This window comes from Saccopteryx bilineata, chromosome 1, assembly GCF_036850765.1.
Source record: "Saccopteryx bilineata isolate mSacBil1 chromosome 1, mSacBil1_pri_phased_curated, whole genome shotgun sequence".
Taxonomy (NCBI): domain Eukaryota; kingdom Metazoa; phylum Chordata; class Mammalia; order Chiroptera; family Emballonuridae; genus Saccopteryx; species Saccopteryx bilineata.
In genome coordinates this window covers 212,679,289-212,707,066 of record NC_089490.1, presented here as the reverse complement: position 1 = coordinate 212,707,066, position 27,778 = coordinate 212,679,289, and the positions used below count along the sequence as shown (strand labels likewise).

At 38.8% G+C, this 27,778-nt stretch overlaps 1 protein-coding gene across 6 annotated transcripts in view; it reads left to right on the top strand.

Moving 5' to 3' along the window:
- RGS7 (regulator of G protein signaling 7) overlaps nucleotides 1-27,778 on the top strand; it is a 476,419-nt gene that overhangs the window by 401,498 nt on the left and 47,143 nt on the right. The window lies entirely within an intron of this gene.

Genomic DNA, 27,778 nt, shown 5'->3' with positions numbered 1-27,778 from the left:
ACTAGAAACACCAGCTCTCGCTGCCAGGCTCAAGCCCCAGTCTGCCTCTGCCTTCTGCTCCACAGACCTTGCAGCCCCAGCCCCAGCCTCAGCCCTGGCCTCCTGCCGTTGCTGGCTCTCCACAACATCCAGGGCAAACTGCAACTCATGAACCTGTGATTCCTTCTCCAACAGCTGCTGCATTTTCAGGCAAATCTCACAAACCTGGTCAGCCTCCTCCTCTAGCACTTCCTTCAGCTCCAAGGTCAGCATCTGTTTCTCCCACATTTGCTCCAGCTCCTTCCACTGCTTGGTGTGCAGGTCCCGGGCAGTCTCTTCCACAGAGCTCTTGGTTTCCTCATGCATGGCTGTAAAAGTCAGCCAGCCTATGACCCCCAAATGGACAGACATGGGGAACCATAACAGCAGCCAGTCCCCTACTCCATTGCTCAAAGGTCATGGTGGCTCCATACCAAATTCCGAATCCTGCCACAGACTACGCCAAATGTAAAGCCAGTAGCCATGCCATCATCAGAGCCGCCTGGCCTGTGCAGGTTCACATTTGATTTGGACAGATGGTAATGAAACAACGGAGCCAAGAACTGGTGGGCCATCATCTTTATCCTAGCTTGCATGTGGGAAAACACTTCTCTTTCCATTCAGGGCTCCCAAAGCCACTGACTTATCTGAGTTTCCTAGAATCAAAGTTTTCTACCTCACCAGCCTTATTCACCTCTGTTCCCCATCTCCTTCTCTCTACACAAACTCTGCACAAACTGGCTTCTCCCTCACCACTCCACCATCTTGGCTGCTTCTTCTCTCTTCCACGTGGCCTTTCTCTGTTCTCCTTTCTCTGCTCTCTCCTCTAATGCTAATCTCAGGAACTGAGAGAGAGCAAGCTCCTGGTCTGCCCCATTTTATAGTGTAAAAATCACAACCTTTAATCCAATATACAAACAAGGAAGTCTCTGATATAAAGTCACTTACCTGAGGCATAAATGGGATTCCTCATAAGAGTATACCACCCACATCATGCAACAGTCAAGGGTGTGGGGAAAAGTTTAGTCTTAAAACTAAGCCTTAGGCTATAACGACCCTGCCTGCTTACAGCCTGTCCCCCACACCCAATGCAAACTATAAGCAAGCAAACCTATATATTGTATTTACAAACTTATTTGACCAACTGTTGGGCAGATAAAATGCATTATGCTCACTTTGTTAAAGATGGCGCTGCCCACGAGGAGGCCATTGCCCAGGTGATATTAATGTGTGTCTCTGTGGGCAGGTAGAATCCTTGTAGCCTGGGGCTTGGTTTTGGGATTAAGCCTTTCCCATCCTTTTTGATGTGGGGTGGTACAATCCAATCATGCCTCAGAGAAGTGTCTTTGTGTTAGAGACTTCCCTATTTTGTATATTGGATTAAAGGTTTAGAATCTACACTATAAAAATGGGGGCAAACGAGAGCTTGCGCTCTTGGTTCCTGGGATGATTAGCATGAGAGAGCAGAGGGAGCAGAGCAGAGAGCAGAAAGAGGCCATGTGGCCAGGAGAAGCAGCCAAGATGGCAGAGTATTGAGTGAGAGGCCAGTTTGTGCAGTTTGACGCTGGAGAAGGAAGGAGATGGGGAACTGAGGAGAATAAGTCTGGTGAGCTAGAAACCTTTGATTCTAGGAAACTCGGATAAGTCAGTGGCTTTGTGAGCACTGAATGTGAGTGGGTTTTGGAGCCCAGTGTGTGTTTTTTACTTGCCCGCCCGGTGCAAGTTAGAATTAAAGACTATGGCCCACCAGTTTTTGGCTCCATTGTTTCTTTACCAACTGTCCGAATCCAATGCGAACCTGCATGGGTCAGGCGGCTGTGATGGTGGCCCTGGCTGTGGCTGCTGGCTTTACACCAACATATGGTAAGAGTCAGTCTTCTCTGGTTGATGAAACTCCTGGGCAGGGAATTTATGACAATTAAAGTTTTATTGGAAGATCTGTCTTTATGCGCTGAGTTTAGAGAAAGCTGGGTTTTTTGTTTTGTTTTGTTTTATATTTATTGATTTTAGGGAGAAACTGAAACCTTTGCATATTGGGACAACACTCTAACCAACCAAGCTATCCAGCCAGGATGAGAAAGCTGTTTTCTAAATGCTTACAGCTCAAAGTAATCATGGCATATTGTACCACCCCCACTCTGTTTAGTCGGCATTAGTTTTCCCCCGTTTCACTAATAAGAAGACTGATGGTCACAGAGCCTGAGTTTTGCTCTGTTTTAGTCTAGGACAGGTTGTCCTTTAGAAGAAGCCAGAAATGAACTCCGGTCTTCTGAATTTCTACACAGTGGTCTCCTCTACTTCAGCAGCCACTCACAGCCAGATTCTGAGGTTAATGTGACAGTTCATAAAGCAAAGCTATTAAGATGAGTGATGAAGACTTATGGTAAACCAAAGAAAAAGAAGCTGCAACTTGTTCAATGAAGTAAACTCAAAGGCTAAGTAGAAGTCTTTTAAAGATATATGCACATCTAGACGTCCCACACCAAGAGTAGAATGATACTGGAAAACAAGGAGTATTATCACTGAAAGTAGAAAGTGCCAAGGAGGAAATGGATGATGAGATAATGCAGATAACAAAAGGGGAATCAGACAACATCCAGGTAGATGTTTTGATTTTACATCTGGAAAGGCCAGTGCCTCCAACTCCACTCTTACGTATTGCTCTTGACTTCAGCTTTTTTCTAGTTATTTTACAATACGAACTTTGGAATCACTAGTCTTGCCTTGGAGAAAAACACTTTTTGGCATTTTGAATAAATTTATTAAATTTATATGAAATTTGGGGGAATTGGCTTTTTTATGAAGCTGAGTTATCCTATCCATTGTGTTGTAAAGTGACCAGCAAGTTCCACAAAGACACCAAGTCCAAATAAATTTTTGAGGAGTTTATTGGCCAGCAACTGCAGGGGGCTTGGGCAAACCCAAATCCTGCAGCACCCCACACAGCTCTGAGGCTCCTTTTTATAGACAAAATTACACACTGGCTGGGCTTAGGAGGAGCATTGTACAAAAGTCATTGATCTCATTAACAAGCTCATTGAATTTTACTGCTTAGTTACAATGTTTATCTATAGGATCTATCAAATGGAGAACATTGCTATACCCTAAAGGCTTTTAAGAAAGGAGAAGTGAAGGGATTCTCAGATAAGTTCCATTTTCCTTGTTCTTAGTTAAATTATGACTTAGCTGACCCAGTTGCCCTTGCAAGCCCTTCCTCCTGCATTCTTCTCTTTCCTTTCCCCACAGAAAAGAGGGGGTAAGAGACCTGACTTTTCCTCTTTAAAATGGCATTGCTAATGCTAAGTTTTATAGTTTCTTGGCACCTTATCACAAATGGTTCAGATTAACTTTTGTATATTTCAGGAGCATCTTAAATTCTCATGCAGCTTTTGCAAATTTCTTGTTAGGTTTTTTTTTATATTGTTGTTGTAATAAATGGGGTTTTATTTTTTATGATTATTTTAGACTTTATTTATTCAATTTTTATAAAGAGGAGAGAGAGAGAGGGAAGGGGGTTAGAGCAGGAAGCATCAACTCTGTGCTTGACCAGGCAAGCTCAGGGTTTTGAATCGGCAACCTCAGCATTACAGGTTAATGCTTTATCCACTGTATCACCACAGGTCAGGCAAGTTTTCTTTTCTATTGTATCTTTAAAAACTATGCACATGAAAGACTAACTCCTAAACTAAAGGATGCCACTTACTACCCATACTAACATTTAAGCAATTTAATTAAATTTTATCAAGTTTAATTTTCAAATTTTTAAAACAGAGCTAATAATCCCTCCATCAATATTAAGCAAAACATTTTAGAGGTGAATATGAAATCACCATCAAGAAAATTTTTTATATTATTTTTATTTTTACTCAATTTTTTAGATTTATTGTGTTAACATGGATTCAAATGTCCTACTCAGTATAACACCCTCAGCCCCTTACAACATTCCCTCTATTACACCCACTTTGTCCCCCTCCCCGTAACTCCTTCCCTGCTTCTCTCTGGGACTCGCTGCCCTGTTATCTGTATCTCTGTGTTATGTATATAGAATTTCACTAATTTCTTCACCTTCTCTGATCCTGTCTCTCACCCCCCTTCCCTCTGACAGCTGTCCCTCTGCTCCACATGACCCTGTCTCTGCCTCTATTCTGTTCCTCAGTTCACCATGTTCACTAGATTCCACATAGAAATTATTTTTATTGGGAATGAGATGACAGGTATGAGGTAGGAATTGTCCCCTAGAAAAGGACAGAGACCAGGCTTCATCTGCTCCTGACTATACCAACCCAAAGCCAGGCACATAGTCACACTTGATGGATATATTTTGAAGACATCAGTGACTTAATACCTGTATACAATTGTAAAGCCAGGAGCCAGGGCCACTATCACAGCAGCCTGGTCCATGCAGGTTCACACTGGATTCGGACAGTCGGTAAAGAAACAATGGAGCCAAAAACTGGTGGGCCAACATCTTTAATCCTAGCTTGCACCCAGCGGGCAAGTAAAAAACACACACTGGGCTCCAAAACCCACTCACATTCAGTGCTCACAAAGCTACTGACTTATCCGAGTTTCCTGAAATCAAAGGTTTCTAGCTCACCAGACTTATTCACCTCTGTTCCTCATCTCCTTCCTTCTCCCTGCACAAACTCTACACAAACTGGCTTTTCACTCAACACTCCACCATCTTGGCTGCTTCTCCTGGCCTACTCCACGTGGCCTTTCTCTGCTCTCCTCTCTGCTCTCTCCTCTAATCTCAGGAACCAAGAGAGCAAGCTCCTGTTCTGCCCCTATTTTATAGTGTAGAAATCTAAACCTTTAATCTAATATACATAATAGGGAAGTCTCTAATACAAAGTCACCTATCTGAGTCAAGATGGGATTGTACCACCCCACATCAAAAAGGGTAGGAAAGGCTTAATCCCAAAACCAAGCCCCAGGCTACAAGGATTCTGCCTGCCCACAGCCAGCCCCCAACACACATTAATATCACCTGGGCAACGGCCTCCACGTGGGCAGCGCCATCTTTAACAAAGTGAGCATAATATATTTTATCTGCCCAACAACAATCTTTTTGGATGACCCTAAACACTCTGGTCTAATTTTAAAAGCACACAGGTTTTTCTGTCATAGGACATTTGAACCAACAAAGGCATCAGATTTGAGCCAAGAGAACTTGGTCAGGTATCAAGAAGCTCATTAATTTCTGGCATTATCCCTGCACTCTAGGTACTTAGCTGTTCAAGCTGTGCCTCTGTTCAGATGGACATTATTTAACTGAAACACATGTGACACACATGCCACAGGAATCCTCTCTACAAAATAGAAGAGGACAGCAATACATGTGTATACATATCAATGCCAATAAGAACATTGATTAGAACCTTCAGTGCCGTTTCTAGTTACAAAAACTTTTTACATTTATTTATCAAGTCATTGATTCTTTGCAGAGACCTTGTAAAGTACGTAATGATTATCTTTAATTTATAATTTATAAACAGGAGAAATCACAGCTCTGCAGAGTTGAATTTTGTCAACTATCATGCAGTTAAAGGTTACATGACCAACAACCTGGCATGTGTTCCACAACCCCACACTGCCCCTATTAAACAGCATATAAGCTTTCTTTGTCAATTTATCAATATAATGCGCATCAGGACATTTCATTGCAGCAGGGCTAGATTTATACACATCAGCTATTTTTTTTTTATTTTGCATTAGTGAAATGGTCATGTAAGGGTAGAAAACTCATCCTTCTTCTTCCTTTACAGAATCTTTGGTCTATATTTAAGTTGACATAAGGAAGTTAACAGGAAAAAAGAAAAATGGCTTTCATACATACAGGAGCCTCATAAAAGATATGAGACTCTTTGGTGGTCAGGTAATTGGAGCTTATATACCCTTCTGAGCTAAGGAAAAGGGGATATGGAATTTGGGTAATTTATAAGAAGCCCAGAAGAGCACATGTTTGGTAAACAAATATTTGCCATGCCATGCACCTGCCTTTTGCATATAAAAAGTTATTTTTGGTAATAGCTTTTTTTCCTGGTACAAATCCATGATCTAAAGTTTTTGAAGGCAGTTAAAGGGGAGGTAGAAAGCTCTTTCTGAGTGTGGTAGGCTCAGATTGTCTTCAGCTCTAAATAATCCACATGCCAGAGTTGTATATTCTGGGGTGGCTTATTTTGCTCTCCCTCATTTAGTTGAACTTTTCATTTGTTAGATGGTCTGCCTTGCCTTACACATTTGCTTGTTCACTGAAGCAAGCAGAAGAGAGTATATGACCATTGTCACAGCCTCTGGGGGAGGCAGCTAACTATTATCAGCCATGCTGGGTTGCTGAGAAAGAGTCACTTAGTGGAACGGCTATGTAAATGAAACAGGTGTTAAGACCTAGAAATTCTCGGGTCTGGTTCTGGGCTTGAACCACCAGGTAGAGTATTCCATAGATTGGGGGGGGGGGAGGCTTTAATTTTATTCTGCATGTTTAATGTGCATACATTATTTTATGGGCTCATTTGGAACTTGTTGACCAGAAAAATAGAATCGACTAAGTATTCCATCACCAAAAAGAATTTATTCAAAAGAAAGAAAAGGATTTCAATCTACTCGCTGTCATGTGTGCACACTGAACTAGATGAAGATAGAGGGGAGGAATTTCTAGAGAGGAAGGAGGTCAGGGGAAGGGCTGTTAAAGCCATGGAGCTCTGTTACAGACATAGAATTCTTCCTGGAAGGTCTCTTACAATGTCAGAGGATGAGAACTCTCCTAAAAGCCCTAGCCCCTCCCACAAACCCTCGCTCCACCCATAAGCCTTAACTCCTCCCACAAACCTAGCTCCTCCCATGAACCCTCCCAAATCATTATGTCCAGTTAAGGTGAGTCATAGGCTTTATCAAACTTAAACAGTAGAGGATCTTTCATATATTTCCTCATATCTTCTTTAAAAGATCTCAGTGATATTCCTATTGTAAGTTTTGGAATTGTCAGTTTTGTGGTGTCCATGAGAAACAAATTGTGTTGCAGTCCATAGGAATGATGTAGTTTTGTGTCCTTAATGGACAAATCGGCCATGTTAGCAGTGCTTCATTCTCTGTCAACAGTCCAAAATCTTGCTACTCATTTCTTTAACCGTTTTAGAAACCCCAAAGTGTGTTCATCCAAATTTAAATCTTTCTTCTGTGTTATGAAAAAAGACCAGCCTTTCTATCAGTCTGATCTGTTCCTTTTGATTGAAAATATTTTGATAATGTGGCTCTCACAAGCCTCAGTGAGTGAAATTGTTCTCTTTCCTTGGCTACATCTTTTATCCTCTGTCCTTTCTTTTTATCCTTGAATAGATTTGGAGATACAGTGTCCTATTATTATGTAATATTCGATGCTATTTATGTAAGCCAAGGTAGAGTGAGAATAAAAACTGTGTTCTGTATTATTATAGCCTGTGGATTAGCAACTTTTTTAAATGACGTGCTTAGATTTCAGTTCTGTTTTCTCTGATATCATTAGGATGAGAGTAGGGTGGTGTTGGAAGTGCAGCCTTGGGGGCCAACAACCAACTCTTAAGGATGTGGGGAGAGAAGAATATCGATTCTGAGTACTGATGATATCTTACATTGACCCTGGGGAAGTGTCAAGAGGGCAGTACAGTCTCCAACTTTGATAGGCTGCTGAAAAGGCAATTTTGGACCTCCCCTACTATAGCCAAAGTAAAGTTCTATTTGCCCTAGAGAGGGTCCATAGTTAATCTTCTAAATATAAACAGAAGAGAGACTATGATGAAAAATATTAACAATTGCAAAATCTGGAACAAGAGTCTGTGGGGTCCTTTGAGTCATTCTTGCAAATTTTCTATAGATTTGAAATCATATCAACATAAGAAAGTAAAAATGTGCACACACACACATATACATGGGAGGATGCCGAGCAAAGAAAAATGGGCACCATCTGCCAATATTCTCACAGACCAGCAAGAACTTGGATTTCATAGGGAACAGTTATTATTTGGGATTTTTTAAAAACTAAAAGCTACGAAGTAAAGTGCATAGACTTGCTGATGAATCAAATGTAGGCGGTGAGGGAAAGAGGAGTCAGTGAAGACTCCTAGGCCATGCTTGACCATCTTGATGGGCAGTAATGGCATTTACTATGAAAGGAGTAAATTCTCCTGCCTTGGAATGCTTCCCAGTCACTCCCTTTGATTAGATTTCTTCCCATCCCTTGGACCACAAATTGAATTTCCAGTTCCCATTCTTTATGTTATTCCTTTAGAATTCCATGTAAACATTTGATGTCATCTACTTTGTTCCACTTGATTAGCTTGGATAATATTTATGTCCTGAAAAGTTTTCCAAAAGATATGATGAGCACATTTCTACATGCCATTTGTCACATTTTTATTCTTCCTACCTCACATATCCAAAAATTTAATTCTTTTGAAAATGCAGCCAAGTAATAAACTCTGAAAGTATAAACTAATGTAACTGAACTCCTGGGCTTTGATGGGCCCATTTGCTAAAATGTGAGACCTTTTTGTTAAAAGAATATTTGCCTGGTTTCCTGACCACTGTCAAAACCCAAGTGACAAATTAGATGGTGATAGGGTAGTGCTTGAGGCAAGGATACAAGTGCTTGAGAGCAGCAAAAGGTGACAATTGAGAAGAGCAAGGCACAGGCACTCTACAAATGGCATAAAATAACATAAAAGCTCAAAAAGCATAGACACAGTCAACAGTGTGGTGCAAGCCAGAGGGAAAGGGTGATGGGGGCTAGGTGGGAATGGGCCAAGGGGGAGCAAAAATGTAGATGGAAAGAAACTTTGGGGTGATTGGCACATAACACAGTGCACATATGATGTTTTATTGAATTGTACACTTGAAACCTTTATGGTTTTGCCAATAATTGTTATCTCAATAAATTCAATGAAAAAGTTAGGACCATCTAGCCTCATGGCCATAGCTGTCTTAAGGGAGGCGAAATTAAGTGTAGTTCCCAATAATGACCTTGAATAAACAAGAAAATATTGCATTGCTCTGGAAATAACTATGTAAGAAGGCAGGGATGTCTTTCCAAATGGTGAAAATAAAGTTTTTGCTTAGTGATAAATGTGTAATCTACATAATAACTTCATGTGAAGCCACTTTTCTGATGCCACTGGGTAAGTACAGTACTTACCTTTTTCTACTTTTGGAAATCAAGTTTAGTGCAACACAGTGTGTCTTGGAAAGGCATATACTTCTTTATAGAGGTCTTGCTATGCTGAGGTGTGTGGTACAGGTGGTTTCCCTGTGTGACTGGCCTGTAAAGAGAAGTAAACCCTTTCCCATTTGGGAACATATGACTTGGGAGCCTCCTGTCTCCTTTGTAATTCAAGGCTATTGAATTCAGGGCTGCCATTGTATTTCAGAGGTAATTCCATATATAATGACTTATATTAACTTACTTGTCATATTTAGCTTTTCATTGTTATCCATAATAGCAATTATTCTAAGTTTTTTAAACTTATTGTGAGTTATTTATACTATTAGGAATTTTGTCTGGTCTGTTCACCCTTACAGCATACCATTAAATTACCAGTACTAAATCAATAAGAATAGCTATAAAATTAAATATTGTTTTCACCAATGCAGTAACTGATACCTTACTGATTTTTGGCTCTAAATTTTTACACTGGGGATATTTTCATCATCATCAGAGAGCTGATCTAGTTTTTATGCCTTCATTCATACATTCAACAAACACCTTTAGAGTTAAAGTAAAAAAAAATAAATAAATAAATAAAATGTTAAGGCATTTGATGGTAACTAAGTCCATGGACCAGGAATCTTAAAATTCTGTATTGCTACTCACTTACCCATGCATGAAATTTCAGAGGCACAACATAATATGAATTAAAATGCCCTGGATACTGCCCTGGATGGATAGTTCAGTTGGTTAGAGCATCATCCCAAAGTGCAGAGGTTGCTGGTTTGATCCCCAGTCAGGGCACACACAGGAAACAGATCAATGTTCATGTCTCTATCTCCCTTTCTCTCTCCCACTTTTTCTTTCACTAAAATCAATAAATAAACATTAAAAATTTTTTAAATTAAAAATACTAAAATACCCTGGATGCCAACCCATGGCCTCCCAGGGCAGGGCAAATTTGGAGTGTGTGTGTGTTAAACAGTCCTTCTATCTCTCAACTCAAAGATAGTCCTTCTATCTCTCAACTCAAAAACCTTTGCATGTCCTCAAGTTACAATCAGCATTTCGTAAGGGAAAAAAGTCACAGAAGGAAGGAGAGGAATCACTCCTGTGGGTGGCAGGCCAGGTATAACAGAGATGAAGTGTTTGTGAACACCTGCCTCAGGCCTGCGTCTCTTCCTCAAGGATCTTGTATTTTATTCAAGGTACCGTAAGTATGACAACTCAGCCTCTACCAAGTGATTTTGTTTTAATACGAAGCAACTCTAGCTGAGAATATTTTAAGGTTTTTAAAGGTGAACATGAGGAATGAGTGATGTCAGCAATCACAAAGAAGCTCGAGGCAGAATTAGTCATCAGCGTCCTCTTGGTAGCTTGTTGAAGCCTGTGACTGGCTGTAGTTGTGCTGGCATTGACAATGGCTGGTCTACTAAAAGAGAATATCATCACAGGTTGAACAGACAGTTCCTAGATGTTAAATTGAAGTGATCTGATTTCAACAAGAACAGATTAGGAGAAAGTGGTAGGATTCCCTGAAGAAGAACCTAGGGAGATGTAGCAGAAGCTCTGAGTAACAGGCTGCTCTGCTAGGCTCTTGGTAATTGATAACCAGATATTAACATTGCACGTTCAGTGGTAAGCACCATGTTGCCAATGGTGATGCAAAGGGATGGGCAGGGGCAAGAAGATTTCAGTAATTACTAAAATTGTACATAAATACAATCCAGGAGCCATCCTTGGTTCCTGTCTTTTGTTTACATTTATTTCTTTCCCAGGCTTCCTCGTTTTACAATGTTTAGTAACTGGCCAATTTTCCTACTGTTTGGCTCTAAATTTTTACACTGGGGATATCTTCATTGCCATCAGGAATGAAGTGTCATTCCTTCATTCCCACATTCAGCACTCTAAGAATTAAAGTAAAAAATTTTAATGTGTTTGATGATAAACACATAAACCAGAAATCCAAAAAATATTTTGCCAATAACCAGGAATTACTGGCAAACCCATTTGACAATAACCATGAGTCATCGTTGGCTATTCTCTTTCATGGATTGTGCCTTTAGCATGGCATCTAAAAAGTCATCACCAAACCAAAAGGTCACCTAAGTTTTCTCCCAAGTTATCTTCTTCCAAGAGTTTTATATTTTAGCATTTTACATTTAGTTCTATGATCCATTTTAAGTTAATTTCTGGGAAGGGCACAGTGAGTTTTTAAAAATATACATCATACCAAGTCACTTTCCTCTTTAAAGCCCTCCAATGCCTTTCAGTTATGTTTAGAATAAAACCAAAGTCCTTACCATGGTTTACAATTTCTACCTAATCACTTTCTGCAGCTCTAAGCTATCATGCATGATGCATTTCTCTCCCCTCCAGTACGGTAGCCTTCCATCTGCCTCTTGAGATTCGGAATTCATTCATAGCATACGCTGCAGTGGGATTACACAATTAAAAATGTGTATCCAGCAGCTCTGGCCAGTGGTGCAGTAGATGGAGCATCATCCCAGAGCATAGAGGTTGCCAGTTCAATTCCAGGGTCACTGGTTGGACCCCAAGCCCCAGTCAGAGCACATATGAAAAGCAATAAATGGGTGCACAACTAAGTGGAACAACATGTTGTTTCTCTCTTTGTTTCTCACTCCTCTTTCTCTCTCAAAAAAATGTATAGCTGGTAAGTAGGAATCAAAGGAGTAAATAATATAGAGGAAGGTAGATGGAAGGAATTTCAGGGTAGTTTTCTCAGTCAACTTCCTTCAGTTTGTGTGTGGACGGGACAGCCAGGCTTCCACGACTTGGAGGCTGAATCCATCGACAAGTGCCCATAGAAAGCCTGAATTGGATCTGAAAATAAAATCCCGAGATTGAACACTTTAAAGTCAGTAATCATTTTACATAAGGGTAAGGAATCATTTTAATTGAGGTAGAATACATTAAAAGGTGAATTTTTAAAACATGTTCTGTGTTATAAAAGGAAAAATCTTTTTCAATAACTTAATTGTATTTGAGCCCATAAATATATATTTTCAAATCCTTAATTTTCCAGAATCATATCTTTTTAAAATATTTTCAAGGATACGCATATATCTTACTATCCGCTCTGTTTGCCACCTTGTTCTTAAATCTTCATTTGTTTGTCATTTAAGACGTTGTTTTGCTCAGTAACACATCAGCTATGGTGATTGATTTTAGAGGGAGTTGCTCTCCATTGCAGACTCCTAGTCCTGCTGGTCGCGGAAAAGTCCTTATTGTCCCAAGTTACCCCAAACACGTGTGCCTTTTGCTACGACTAAAAATGCATTATGCCACAAGAGAAATTAAATAGTATTAAATTCCTTTAAATAAAATATCAATCAAGAAAACCCAAAAATTTTAGCTTCTGTTTTGAAATTCATGAAGACACTTACATGAACACTGTTGCAGTAACATTTCTCAATAATTTGCACCTTTTGCTACTTTAGAAATAAATTTTAGTGTGGAAGTCCCAGGTTCGATTCCTGGCCAGGGCACACAGGAGAAGCACCCATCTGCTTTTCCAACCTTCTCCTTCTGTTTCCTCTCTATCTCTTTCTTCCCTTCCTGCAGCCAAGGCTCCAGTGGAGCAAAGTTGGCCCAGGTGCTGAGGACGGCTCCATGGCCTCCACCTCAGGTGTTAGAATGGCTCCGGCAGAAACAGAGCAACGCCCTCGATGGGCAGAGCATCATCCCCTGGTGACTGCCTCCCTGCTTCTAACTTCTGAAAAATACAAAAAAAAATTGTAAAGTATTAAATTCTTTTTAATAAATAGTATTATACTAATGCTATGACACAGCTTAATTCTGTTGATAATAAATTCACCTTTAAATCACTAGAAATAACTTACAATTCTTTTCTAGGCCAATGTAAATACCACTTTATTCTTTTTTAAATCCAGTACTGTGTACTTAATATTCTATCTGTCAACTAGTACATATTTGAACATTTTTATTAAGTGCCTACTTGGTAATGATAATGTTATTTATATCTTATTTGGAAGATCTGTATAGCTATGCAGAAAACCCATTGATGTATAACATTTCACGTGGGTCTGGTGCCAGCTAGTGGTACACAGTGTATATGCTTCAGAAAGATAACTGCCTTTTTAAAATAACATGATCGTATTGAGATCAAAAGTGCTAAAAAGTAAAATTTTAAAAAATATTTCTCTGCCATGTTGGTGAAAACCAAGAGACTGTACATGAGAATGGACGCATGACATGGTCAGTTATCTTGTAATGCCCCGTGCCAACTTCAATCCAGCCCTATACTCTAATAGATCAGTGATCTATTTATCCATTAGCTGTCCCAAGAGGCTCTTTAGAAGTGAAAGGAAGCCAGAGGGCCACAGAGACATGCATCTCAGGTCCGGTCCAGCTTATTATTTTAATAATTTAGCCATCAGCAACAAATTTTGAACAGGCAGATTTTATTTGCCTGGAACGGAAGCAGAGTTATGGCACATTATCTCAGGATTCAGTTTCTAATAATGTTCACTTTTAGAATCAATACTTTCTTATTCATTTGCTCAATAAAGATGCTAGTAATTGGTTTGAATAGAATTTTAGATGTCTGTTAATGGCTCATTTATTAAATGTCCATAATCTTGAACTTTGAGGTTGAAAATTCTGTCTTTGTGGCTGCTCTCAGGGATGTCCTTATAAGAGGAGGACATCTTTCTTTCCACTTTATGCCTTCAGTGGCTGACACAATTTATGGGTCCCTTTGTCAATGATCCCACCAGGGATGAAGTAAGATTGATTTAGAATCGCAGCTTATTATGGAAGGAAATTTCAAGTTCAGTTAGTTCATATTCTTCAGATGCTTGAAGAAAATGCAATTTTTAATTGTATAATTGATCTGTTTTTCTCAGAAGCCCATTTAAAAGATAGTTTTCAATGTGTGTGCTCTGTATTATACAATTATGTAAATCAGTGTTTCCCAACCTTTTTTGTGCCATGCCCCACCTTAACCTTTCTAAAATTTTTATGTCCCCCCCTATGTAACATACATAATTTTTAACATTAAAAAATTGATTTGTGGCCTGACCTGTGGTGGCGCAGTGGATAAAGCGTCGACCTGGAAATGCTGAGGTCGCTGGTTCAAAACCCTGGGCTTGCCTGGTCAAGGCACATATGGGAGTTGATGCTTCCAGCTCCTCCCCCCTTCTCTCTCTCTGTCTCTCTCTCCTCTCTCTCCCTCTCTGTCTCTCTCCTCTCTAAAAATGAATAAATAAAATAAAAAAAATTGATTTGTTCACTTAATAAACATAAATGATAGGTTCTAGGAAGAAATCACTATGAAATTGTTAACAAAACACAGTAAGTAAAATTTCAAAACATATAATGAAAAACAGAAATTTAAATTCCAAATAATTTTAATACAGATTTTTCTATATTAATTTATTATTTTAATTTAGTGTGATCCTTGCGCTTGATGCTTGCTGCACAGAGATTTTATATTAGGTTCCAATTTGGTTAGCTTTAGTCTCAAGTCTCCACGTTATGTTATATCCAGCCGATTTCTTTTTTTACCAGTAAATCATTTACAGCACTAAATCCACATTCAGCTAAAAATGAAGATGGAAACGGTAGCAATAGTTTTCTTGCACATTTGATTGAATTTGGGTATTTGATTTCTGTTTCCTTACAAAGCCATGCCATTGCTCCTTTGATATTAAATAAAGCTTTAACTGACTCATCATTTTGCAATTCTGCGAGTTCTTCTTGATACTGCATATTTGATATATCAGACAAATCCACTAACATTGGCTGCATCATCCATGTTGGGAAATCAATTTGTTTTAAATCAGAAAATCTTTCTTTTAAATCAGCCGATAGAATATTCAAATGATTGACAATAACAAGTAAAGCGGTATCAGTTACTTCACATTTTTGGAGCCAATGAAACTGTTTAAAGTTTTTGTTGTTAATATGTTTCTGACATAACTCAATATTGGTAATGAAACCAAATATCTTTACTTTTACATCGACAAGAGTTTTATTTGTTCCTTGAAGTTGCTTATTTAATATATTTAGTTTTTCAAAGATATCGGCTAAATAACTCACAAATGCTTTACCATCTATTGTTAGCAGATACTTCATTTCAGGTTTGTCACTTAAAAAATCACTAAGAGTATCAAACAGTTCCATAAATCTTTTCAAACAGTTTCCTTTAGATAGCCATCTTACTTCAGTATGAAGTAAAAGTCTCACATGGTCTTCATTTTGTTCTTCACAAAATAGCTTGAAAAGATGCTCACATTTGGCACTAGCTTTAATAGCATTAACACACTTTATTACTGTATGTAATACTTCATTCAGAACAGGCGAGATGTTTTTAGCTACCAAGTTTTCCCTATGAATAACACAATGCACAAGAATAATTTCTGGATTCGTATCTTTCATCAATTTTTTTTTAATAAATTTTTATTAATGGTAATGGGATGACATTAATAAATCAGGGTACATATATTCAAAGAAAACATGTCTAGGTTATTTTGCCATCAAATTATGTTGCAAACCCCTCGCCCAAAGTCAGATTGTCCTCCGTCACCCTCTATCTAGTTCTCTGTGCCCCTCCCCCTCCCCCTAACTCTCTCCCTCCCTCCCTCCCATGTCCTCCCTCCCCCCCCACCCTTGGTAACCACCACACTCTTGTCCATGTCTCTTAGTCTCATTTTTATGTTCCACCAATGTATGGAATCATGTAGTACTTGTTTTTTTCTGATTTGCTTATTTCACTCCTTATAATGTTATCAAGATCCCACCATTTTGCTGTAAATGATCTGATGTCATCATTTCTTAGGGCTGAGTAGTATTCCATAGTGTATATGTGCCACATATTCTTTATCCAGTCTTCTATTGAAGGGCTTTTTGGTTGTTTCCATGTCTTGGCCACTGTGAACAGTGCTGCAATGAACATGGGGCTACATGTGTCTTCACGTATCAATGTTTCTGAGGTTTTGGGGTATATACCCAGTAGAGGGATTGCTGGGTCATAAGGTAGTTCTATTTGCAGTTTTTTGAGGAACCACCATACTTTCCTCCATAATGGTTGTACTACTTTACAGTCCCACCAACAGTGAATGAGGGTTCCTTTTTCTCCACAGCCTCTCCAACATTTGCTATTACCCGTCTTGTTGATAATAGCTAATCTAACAGGAGTGAGGTGGTATCTCATTGTAGTTTTGATTTGCATTTCTCTAATAACTAATGAAGCTGAGCATCTTTTCATATATCTGTTGGCCATTTGTATCTCTTCCTGGGAGAAGTGTCTGTTCATGTCCTCTTCCCATTTTTTTATTGGATTGTTTGTTTGTTTGTTGTTGAGTTTTATGAGTTCTTTGTAAATTTTGGATATTAGGCCCTTATCTGAGCTGTCGTTTGAAAATATCAGTTCCCATATAGTTGGCTGTCTGTTTATTTTGATATCAGTTTCTCTTGCTGAGCAAAAACTTTTAATTCTGATGTAGTCCCATTCATTTATCTTTGCCTTCACTTCTCTTGCCATTGGAGTCAAGTTCATAAAATGTTCTTTAAAATCCAGGTCCATGATTTTAGTACCTATGTCTTCTTCTATGTACTTTATTGTTTCAGGTCTTATATTTAGGTCTTTGATCCATTTTGAATTAATTTTAGTACACGGGGACAGGCTGTAGTCGAGTTTCATTCTTTTGCATGTGGCTTTCCAGTTTTCCCAACACCATTTGTTGAAGAGGCTTTCTTTTCTCCATTGTGTGTTGTTGGCCCCTTTATCAAAGATTATTTGACCATATATATGTGGTTTTATTTCTGGGCTTTCTATTCTGTTCCATTGGTCTGAGTGTCTATTTTTTTGCCAATACCATGCTGTTTTGATTATCGTGGCCCTATAATATAGTTTAAAGTCAGGTATTGTAATGCCCCCAGCTTCATTCTTTTTCCTTAGGATTGTATTGGCTATTCGGGGTTTTTTATAGTTCCATATAAATCTGATGATTTTTTGTTCCATTTCTTTAAAAAATCTCATAGGGATTTTGATGGGAATTGCATTAAATTTGTATATTGCTTTGGGTAATATGGCCATTTTGATTATATTTATTCTTCCTATCCAAGAACAAGGAATGTTTTTCCATCTCATTGTATCTTTTTCGATTTCCCTTAACAATGCTTTGTAATTTTCATTATATAGGTCCTTTACATTCTTTGTTATGTTTATTCCTAGGTATTTTATTTTTTTTGTTGCAATCGTGAAGGGGATTATTTTTTTGAGTTCGTTTTCTAATATTTCATTGTTGGCATATAGAAAGGCTATGGACTTTTGTATGTTAATTTTGTATCCTGTGACCTTACTGTATTGGTTTATTGTTTCTAATAATCTTTTTGTGGAGTCCTTCGGGTTTTCGATGTATAGGATCATATCATCAGCAAAAAGTGATAGCTTTACTTCTTCTTTTCCGATATGGATGCCTTTTATTTCTTTGTATTGTCTGATTGCTCTGGCCAGAACTTCTAGCACCACGTTGAATAAGAGTGGAGAGAGTGGACAACCCTGTCTTGTTCCTGATTTAAGGTAGAAAGTCCTCAGTTTTATGCCATTTAATAGGATGTTGGCTGATGGTTTATCATTATGGCCTTTATCATGTTGAGATATTTTCCTTCTATACCCATTTTGTTGAGAGTCTTAAACATAAAATTGTGTTGTATTTTATCAAAAGCCTTTTCTGCATCTATTGATAAGATCATGTGGTTTTTGTTCTTTGTTTTGTTGATATGGTGTATTACGTTAACCGTTTTGCGTATGTTGAACCATCCTTGAGATTCTGGGATGAATCCCACTTGATCATGATGTATTATTTTTTTAATATGTTGTTGTATTCAGTTTGCCAGTATTTTGTTTAGTATTTTAGCTTCTGTATTCATTAGAGATATTGGTCTGTAGTTTTCTTTCTTTGTGCCATCCTTGCCAGGTTTTGGTATGAGGGTTATGTTGGCCTCATAAAATGTGTTTGGAAGTATTGCTTCTTCTTCAATTTTTTGGAAGACTTTGAGTAGAATAGGAACCAAGTCTTCTTTGAATGTTTGATAGAATTCACTAGTATAACCGTCTGGGCCTGGACTTTTATTTTGGGGGAGATTTTTAATAGTTTTTTCTATTTCCTCCCTGCTGATTGGTCTGTTTAGGCTTTCTGCTTCTTCATGACTCAGTCTAGGAAGGTTGTATTGTTCTAGGAATTTATCCATTTCTTCTAGGTTGTTGTATTTGGTGGCATATAATTTTTCATAGTATTCTACAATAATTCTTTGTATTTCTATGATGTCTGTGGTGATCTCTCCTCTTTCATTTTGGATTTTATTTATTTGAGTCCTGTGTCTTTTTTCCTTGGTGAGTCTTGCCAAGGGTTTGTCAATTTTGTTGATCTTTTCAAAGAACCAGCTCCTTGTTTTATTGATTTTTTCTATAGTTTTTCTGTTCTCTATTTCATTTATTTCTGCTCTGATTTTTATTATCTCCTTTCTTCGGCTGGTTTTGGGTTGTCTTTGTTCTTCTTTTTCTAGTTCCTTAAGGTGTGAAGTTAAGTGGTTTACTTCGGCTCTCTCTTGTTTGTTCATATAGGCCTGAAGTGATATGAACTTTCCTCTTATTACTGCTTTTGCTGCATCCCAGAGATTCTGAAATGTCGTATTTTCATTTTCATTTGTCTGTATATATCTTTTGATTTCTGCGCTTATTTCTTCTTTGACCCATTCATTTTTTAGAAGTATGTTGTTTAGTTTCCACATTTTTGTGGGATTTTTTTCCTCTTTTTTGCAGTTGAATTCTAGTTTCAAGGCTTTATGATCAGAAAATATGCTTGGTACAATTTCAATTTTTCTAAATTTGCTGATATTGTCTTTGTGGCCCAACATATGGTCAATTCTTGAGAATGTTCCATGTACACTAGAGAAAAATGTATACTCTGTCGCTTTGGGATGAAGTGTCCTGTAGATGTCTATCATATCCAGGTGTTCTAGTATTTCGTTTAAGGCTACTATATCTTTATTGATTCTCTGTTTGGATGACCGATCTAGAGCCGTCAGCGGTGTATTGAGGTCTCCAAGTATGATTGTATTTTTGTTAGTTTTTGTTTTAAGGTCAATAAGTAGCTGTCTTATATATTTTGGTGCTCCTTGGTTTGGTGCATATATATTAAGGATTGTTATGTCTTCTTGATTCAACTTCCCCTTAATCATTATGAAATGACCATTTTTGTCTCTGAGTACTTTTTCTGTCTTGTAGTCAGCATTATTAGATATGAGTATTGCTACACCTGCTTTTTTTGGGGTGTTGTTTGCTTGGAGTATTGTTTTCCAGCCTTTCACTTTGAATTTGTTTTTATCCTTGTTGCTTAGATGTGTTTCTTGTAGGCAGCATATAGTTGGATTTTCTTTTTTAATCCATTCTGCTACTCTGTGTCTTTTTATTGGTAAGTTTAATCCATTTACATTTAGTGTAATTATTGACACTTGTGGGTTCCCTACTGCCATTTTATAAATTGCTTTCTGTTAGTTTTGTATCTAGTTTGATTCTTCTCTTTTGTTTTTCTATCATTTGTTTTTGTTTGTTTGTGTTCCATACTTCTTTCCTCTGTTGCTACCTTTTTTAAGTCAAGTGTTTTTGTGGTGGTTTTTTTAAGGGTGGTTACCATTAAGTAATGAAAAGGGTACCTACCATATTCATTGTAGTACCCTATCTTATAAGTATTTCTGCACTTCATCATCCTTTGCTACTGTTAATCTCCATCCTCTCCCCCCTTTTTTTCCTTTGTTGTCACAGTTTAAGTTTGGTTTTATTGTGTTTTGGTGGAGCTGTTACTTGTGGTGTTGTTTTCTTTTGTTCTTTGAATCTGGTTGGAAAACCCCCCTTAGTATTTCCTGGAGTGGGGGCTTTCTGTTGATAAATTCTCTCATCTTTTCTGTATTTGTGAATGTTTTTATATCTCCTTCATACTTGAAGGATAGCTTTGATGGGTATAGTATTCTTGGCTGAAAGTTCCTCTCTTTCAGGGCTTTAAATATTGGGGTCCACTCTCTTCTAGCTTGTAGAGTTTCTGCTGAGAAATCTGATGATAATCTAATAGGCCTTCCTTTATATGTTGTATTCTTCTTTTCCCTGGCTGCCTTGAGAATTTTTTCTTTGTCATTGGTTTGTGTCATCTTTATTATGATGTGCCTTGGAGTGGGTTTGTTGGGGTTAAGAAAACTTGGTGTTCTGTTTGCTTCTTGAATTTGAGGCTTTAGTTCCTTCCACAGGCTTGGGAAGTTCTCGTCTATTATTTGTTTGAGTATATTCTCCATTCCATTTTCTTTCTCTTCTCCCTCTGATATACCTATTATTCTTATGTTATTCTTTCTGATGGAGTCAGACAATTCCTGTAGGGCTTTCTCGTTTTTTATTATTTTTGAGTCTCTTTCTTCTTCTCTCTGTTGTGCCTCAAGTTGTTTGTCTTCTATTTCACTAATCCTATCTTCAATCTGGGCTGTTCTGTTAGCTAAGCTTGTTACCTCGTTTTTCAGCTCGTGAATTGAGTTTTTCATTTCTGTTTGATTTGTTTTTATAGTTTCAATTTCCTTGGTAATATATTCTTTGTGTTCATTGAGTTGTTTTCTGATCTCCCTATATTGCCTTTCTGTGTTTTCTTGTATATCTCTGAGTATTTTTAAGATTTCTATTTTAAATTCTCTGTCATTTAGCTCAAAGGCTTCCAATATGTTAAGTCTTTTCTCCATAGATTTTTCCACATCTATTTGTGTTACCTCTCTTTCTTTTGTATCCATAATATTTGATTTCCTCTTTCTTATCGGCATCTGAGGGTGGTCTTATTGATAGCACTAATTAGAATTAATAAAGAGTAAAAAGAAAAAAAAAAGCGTAAAACACCCCACAAAAAAAAACAGTAATAATTTATTATTTCCCCCTTTTTTTCTCTCTTCTCTTTCCCTCCTCTCCCCTCCTCAGGGAAATATCGTGCCTATAATGGAGGGCCTGATTTGGGGTGAAGAGTTCAAGGGGCAAAAAAAAGGGAGTAGGGACCTACTAAATGCAAAAAAAAAAAAAAAAAGGAAGAAAATCTTAGACAAGCATAAGATGATTTGCTTGTAAGTGATGGTCAACTAAGAGATATAATGAGAGGGATAAGAGGGAATCAGAAAAAAGGACCAAAAAAGAATAATAAAGAAGAAAAAATAAAAATAATAAGTAAAAATCTGTTGTATTAAGTGGAGCGAAGACTAAATACAATGGAGACCTTGGGTTGGGAGGACCCAAAATGCCACAAAAATAAACAAACAAGAGAAAAAAAAATAAAAACAAAAGCAAAAAAGAGAAATAAAGCCAAAAAAAAGCCTTGAGTCCCAAATTAACTAATTTGTTCGTGATTGAGGATTATATGGGAGGAAAGTAAAATGAGAAAAGAAAAAACGAATAGAAAGGAAAAAATAAGAAAAAGAGAAAAACGAAGGAAGAAATAAAATAGGAGGAGAAAAAAACAAAATAAAGCAAGACAAAAAAAAAACAAAAAAAAACAAAAGAGGAGAGAGTGAGAGTTAAGTGTTTTGGAGTATAACCTTAAAGGAGGGTGAGGATGAAGAAGAAAAATAAAATGCAACACTCATTGGTAGTGTAGTTCAAGAAAGGGGAAGCATAAGATGGGCAGAGAATAGAAGGACCGAGGTGGAGGAAATAAAGGCAATAAGATAGAAGAAACAAACAACAACAAAAAAAATTATTGGAACAAGTTGTAAAGTCTGTGGATTTTTCTTGATTTTGAGAGGTTAACTTCTTCCTTTTTCTTTTCTCTCCCTCTTCCTGGTCGGTGACTCTGTACCCTGGGCTCTGCCCCTGTGTCACACTTAGGTAGGGATTTGCAGTTGATGGGATTCTATGGCAATGTCATATAATTGGCTTTAGTCTTGCTGGTAGTCAAGGCTTGTTGGCGTTTGCAGGGTCCAATGATGAGAGAGTTTGCTTTCCTGGATTCTCTCTCCTAGTCCCCCCTTCCTGAATTAGCAGCCTGGTGATCCAGCTATAAGGCTGCAACTGCTTCTGCCTGGGGAGTAAGAGGCTCAAAGAGCTGGGAAATCCCCACTCTATCCCCACTCAGTGCAAGGCTTTAGGAAAGGCTCTGAGAGTCAGGGCCTCCAGTGTAATCAGGCGGGGGTGGGAGTCAATTGTTGTCAAGGTGACTGTTCAGCGCCTAGCATTCAGTTGGACCTCTGAACCCAGGCTTTCCACACTTTGTAGCCTGTTTTTGCTGGGAAGAAGAGGCACTAGTCTCTGCTTGCGACTAGTGTAGTATAGATCTTATTATCTGCCAAGTCCTTCTTGTTAGCGTTTATCCCTGAATATGGAGGCTCTATCAATCAGAAGTTGCCCCCGCCCCTTTAGCGAGAGGCACTAAAAAATATCACGCCTCTTGTCTTGGGTCGCTGAACTGAGAGAGATCTTATCAATTAGAACCGAGGGTGCGCAGATTTCATGGGTTAAGCTAATTTCAGTGATTGGGTCGCAGCTGTGCTCCCGAAGGTATTTTAGGCTGCCTGCACGCGCCCCTCCCCCAACGCTTGATTGTTAGCTTGAATGGCTGGGTGAGGTGCCCCGCCCATGGAGAGAATCTCCCAAGCCTCTCCCGCTCACCCCGCTGCTGGCGGCTGGACCGCACCAGGCGCAGGATAATGGAGCCCCCTGGGTGTGCGGGCCAGCAGGGCGCCCTGGGCGCGTGGAATGCCCAAGGCACGCGCGCGAATGGGGTGCTCCGGGCACCGGTGGCCGGCGACCCCCACTCGCAGTGTGCGGGCCGCTGGGAACGTCAGCGGTGCTCAACCGGACCGGGCGCTCGCGCGGCGGCTTGTGGTGGCCGCTCGCGGTGGCAGTTCGCGGCGGCTCGAGGTTCCCAAGTATATGGGCTGACTCACCGCAGGCGCACTCCCTCGCGGCTTGAATGAGCGTCACTGCTGCGGTAGCTTCCTCCACACCCTCGTCTCTCAGATTCAAGTGATAACAGTCCTTTTGCTTTCAGTTTGTGTGGAACTCCGGAATGCTCCGAGGATAAATTTTTCTGTTTCTAGTTGATAAATTTGTTGTGATTTAGGGGAGAGCTGTCGGACGCGCTTCTCACGGCGCCATTTCCGTGACGTCACTCTCTTTCATCAATTTTAAGCAGCTATTTTTCTTGCCCATCATATTGGGAGCACCATCTGCAGCACAAGATGTTATATTTTTCATTGGTATATCATTGACATCTAAGTAGTTTTTTAGCTTATTATATATATCTTTGGAGGTAGCGGTGCTTTCTAATCTTTTACAGAACAGTATTTCTTCAGCAAAATGTCCTTTATCAATATATCTTACGTAAGTTATCAATACTGCCTCACTGTCTCTCAAAGTTGATTCATCCATTTGCAAGGAGAATTTTCTTGTTTTCAGCTTTTCAGTAAGTTGTTTTTCAATATCCTCACTCATTTCGTCTATTCTTCTGCTAACAGAATTGTTACTGAGTGGCATAGCTTTTACATCTTTGTCATCTTTTTCAAGAACCGTTTTAAGAAATGCTGATATTGACGGTTTTATTAAATTCTCTCCTATAGTGTGATTTTCTCCAGTTTTAGCGACGAATAAAGAAATTTGATAACTAGCCTCAAGAACACGATTATTAGTTGAAGTATGAGCAGTAAATAGAGACTTTAATGTTGTTCTTTTTTCAAAATTTTTCTTTAAAGTTTTAAAGTAACTCAAATCTGAATTAATATGAGCACTATGTTTTGCCTTCAAATGCGCCTCAAGATGACCTCGTTTCATTGATTCATTGGTCAAGCATTGCTGGCATAAAAGACAAAAAGGAATCCGTTCATCATGAACAGCGGGTATGAACCCAAATTTTAAATATTCCTCCTAATATTGACGAGTTTTTTTCTTGCTTGCACCACTCATTTTACTATGGGCTATAATAAAAATAAGATCAATTAAAAACTAATATTAAAATATGTGTTAAAATATATTCAATGTGACATAGAGTAAACGTATACTAAAAATTCATATTTATTTAAATGTATATAACACATTTACTGCACTACCACCGCAAATCAAAAGGTATCTATATTTTTTCCACTTGACAAAATTTTCTGGAAAGTTATGCTTCTAAAATTAAAATTGTCGTACATGCACTATTATAGCCCCAATAATATTTGTAAAATATTAGTGCTTTCTAGCCCCGATGCAAGAAGTACTTAATAAAGAGTTTAATATTGATAAAAATAAAATCAAATACCAATTATATCTATGCAATATATATGTATATTTATTAAATCAATGAGCTTTTACAACAGTTTTGACTGACACTTATTTCAAATTAACACCAACTGAATGATGTGAAACACTATAGAAGTTGCGATGGGCCAATTAGGTGAGAATAACTGCATTGTTTAGCGAATTTTTAAAACATCTGGGTTCCCCGTGGCAGACGGCATGCTCCGCGGTGATCCCAGGACGAAGTTTACTTGACAATGCCAATCACCCAGTTGATATTTTGGTCTCGTCAAACGAAATTATACTTAATAATTATTTACCGCAATTATTTAAGAATTGCATTTTTTGTTAAATTTGGCACCGATATCTAGCATTGCATTTAAATGGCCCAGGGTGAAAGAGTTAAAGTCGTGTCAAGTCCATTTTCAAGTTGCCCCCCTTAACTATCAAATTGCCCCCCTGTGGGGCATGGGCCCCACGTTGGGAAACACTGATAAATCATCTGTTAGATAACTGAGTCATGTTTAGATAAATGACTACACTTTCAGATTCCTTTCCACTTTACCTATTGCTATGCAAAATTTTTGGGGATAGAAGTCTGGGCTCTAAAGGTTTTGTTTTTAAGTGATTTCATGCAGTGGGGGATGAGGGTTGACATCCTCTGGGCTAAATCTGGCTCTTTGCTAACTTCTGCTTTGGCCAGGTAGGCACATCTGTCCCCAGGACTGCTATCACAGGGTGTGGTTGGCAGGGCACCATCTCATCTTCTTGTACTTACTGCTAGAGTATGTGTTCCAGACATTTGTTCCCAGCATAAAATCCTTGCACACTGCTGCCTTTGACCCAATCTCAAGCTCCATTCATCCATCCACTGCTCAGAAACTGCGCCCTGTGTGACAGGGGCATGTAACAAATTCTGCATCTCTCACCTGCTGCATATGAGCCTTGCCAAGAATTGTCTCACACTCATCTTTCTTGCAACACCTGCCCGGCTCAGAGTATGTATGTTGGTTATCATGGCACATGAGCCTCCCTTTAGATGGCTGGGACCAGCTCTCCTACTGTGCAATCACAGGCTCCCTCTCCCCTGTCTGAGCACTTCTCTCATCTCCCACTTATCTTGGTGTTTCTTCCTGGGATACCTGTAGAGCTCTTGATCTTACCTATATTCCTCCTTTTCTCCAGGTATGAAAGGACATGCCTTCCCTTGTATATTATGTCTCATTCTCCCCACCCCTTAACATATAGGAGAAAATCTCTATGCTCTGTCTTGCCATGCTTGGCTCTGGATATATTGAAAACAGCTTAAAGAATTTCAGTGTCGTTCCACCCCCCCCCCCAGTGGACTCAGACTTAGGGGCAGAAGGTTGCAGGGAAATGCAAATTGAATAGGAAATGAAAACATGTAGCTTTAATATTTTTGAAGCATCATGTCAGTTACATCTAGATCAATGGTTGTGAATTCTGGCTGGTTATTAAAATTCCTGAGGGACTTCCATGAAATACTGATGCTAGACTACCACAAAAAAATTCAATCAGAACACTGGATATTGATCAATCTGATGCTGGGAGAGTTTAAGTAAAATGCAAAGTGTCAATTAGTAAATGCATCCCACTCTGGTAGGTGCCTTTCCTTCCTCCTGCACTTCCAAGCATTCCATTGTGCTGAACCCACTGTTTCTATTTTAAAATAGGCATGCAAACCAAAATTGTAATTTATTTTATGTTTTAGTGCAATGTGTGTGTGTGTGGCATATATATTTCACATGTAATTTATGTAGAAAACAAATCAAGAAGAAACCTTTTTCTCATATGCTTTGTTCCTTACGATATTATGGTGGACTTTTGTTACGATATTATAGTGGCTGTTACAAGGAAAGGGTTCTTTTAGGAAAATGTCTTACATCATCATAAAAGGAACCAATGGACACAAACAAAAGTGAAGTGGTTAGCAGAGAGGGGGAGAGGAGTAAAGGGGGTCAGATAAACGGTGACAGAAAGTGGTTTGACTTCGGATGATGGGCACACAATGCAATGAGTAGTTCACAAGCTGTGGAAATGTACACCTGAAACGTATGTATTCCTATCCACCAATGTAACTTCCTTAAATTTAATTCCAAAGAAGAAAAGAGCCAGCACCCTAGCTCAGCAACAACAGTGGAGAACAGCTCATTTCCCAGTCACACTGGTGCTGTTTCTTTGCTCCCTCCCCAACACCATCAAAACTCTGCAGAACAGACAGACGTTTTCTACATTCGCAGGTTCTCTGATGTCACTTTCAGGTATATCTGATGGTGTAATGATCTTGTAATCTATGGGAGAAAAATAGAGAAATTGAACAGAGACACACGACGTTAATACTTTATACTAGTACCAGAGATCCCGATGACCTGTAGCAAAGTTTGAAAGTAAAGAAAACACAACCCATGTGTCACTTCCACTTACTTCCAATCACTTCTAAAAGCAAAGTGATATCTGAGGACCTTTCTAGATATACGATCCCATCTCCTTTCTCCTCTGTTTCTGGATTAATAATTCCTCTCCTCCATCTCCTCACTCTCTTCCTTCTCCCTCTTCATTCCCTCTCTTTTCTAATTCTTCCTCCCCCCCCCCCCTTCCTTTTTCTCCAAACACAAAGAAGCTTCACAGCTCTCCATTTCTGTGCAACAGAACAATAAATCCAGCAAAATGATGTTGATGAGGCTGCCAGAGAGCCAGGCGCAAGCTGCCCACACTCTTCATTCAACAGCCCCACCCCATGGAAATGGGTTCACTTGCCTGAGGGAAAGGAAGAAGAAAAGTTGGGGATTTCTGGGAAGAAGCATGGTATACTGATGGCCAATTTCTTTCTTTATCTTTCTCATTCTAACCACAGCTTCCTTTGCACAGTCTGTCTATGGAAAACAAATATTCTCAGTCACCGGATTGCATGAATCATTGTTTAAAAAATTTACTCTGGAATTGGAGCTGGCTCAACTGGTTATAGTTTTCTAACTTGGGAAGCAAGGAGCCTTCTAAGAGCAGTGTCTCTTCATATGGAGAGGGTACACCGAGCAAGGCTATGTGTGGGGACCAGCTGGGACTGTTGCCTTATTTGGTTCTGGACACCCTTGTTCTAAATCTGTATGATTTGCAACTAATGTCAACACACTTCTGCATGCAAAACCCATGCACTTGTCTTTCTGTTTCTCTAGGGGTTCATTGAGAATGATATCTGAAGATCATGCAAGGATAAAAGAGTGTAACATATTTTATTACCAACCCCTGCTGATAGAAGTGGCTGTGCCATTTAGAAAAAGCTG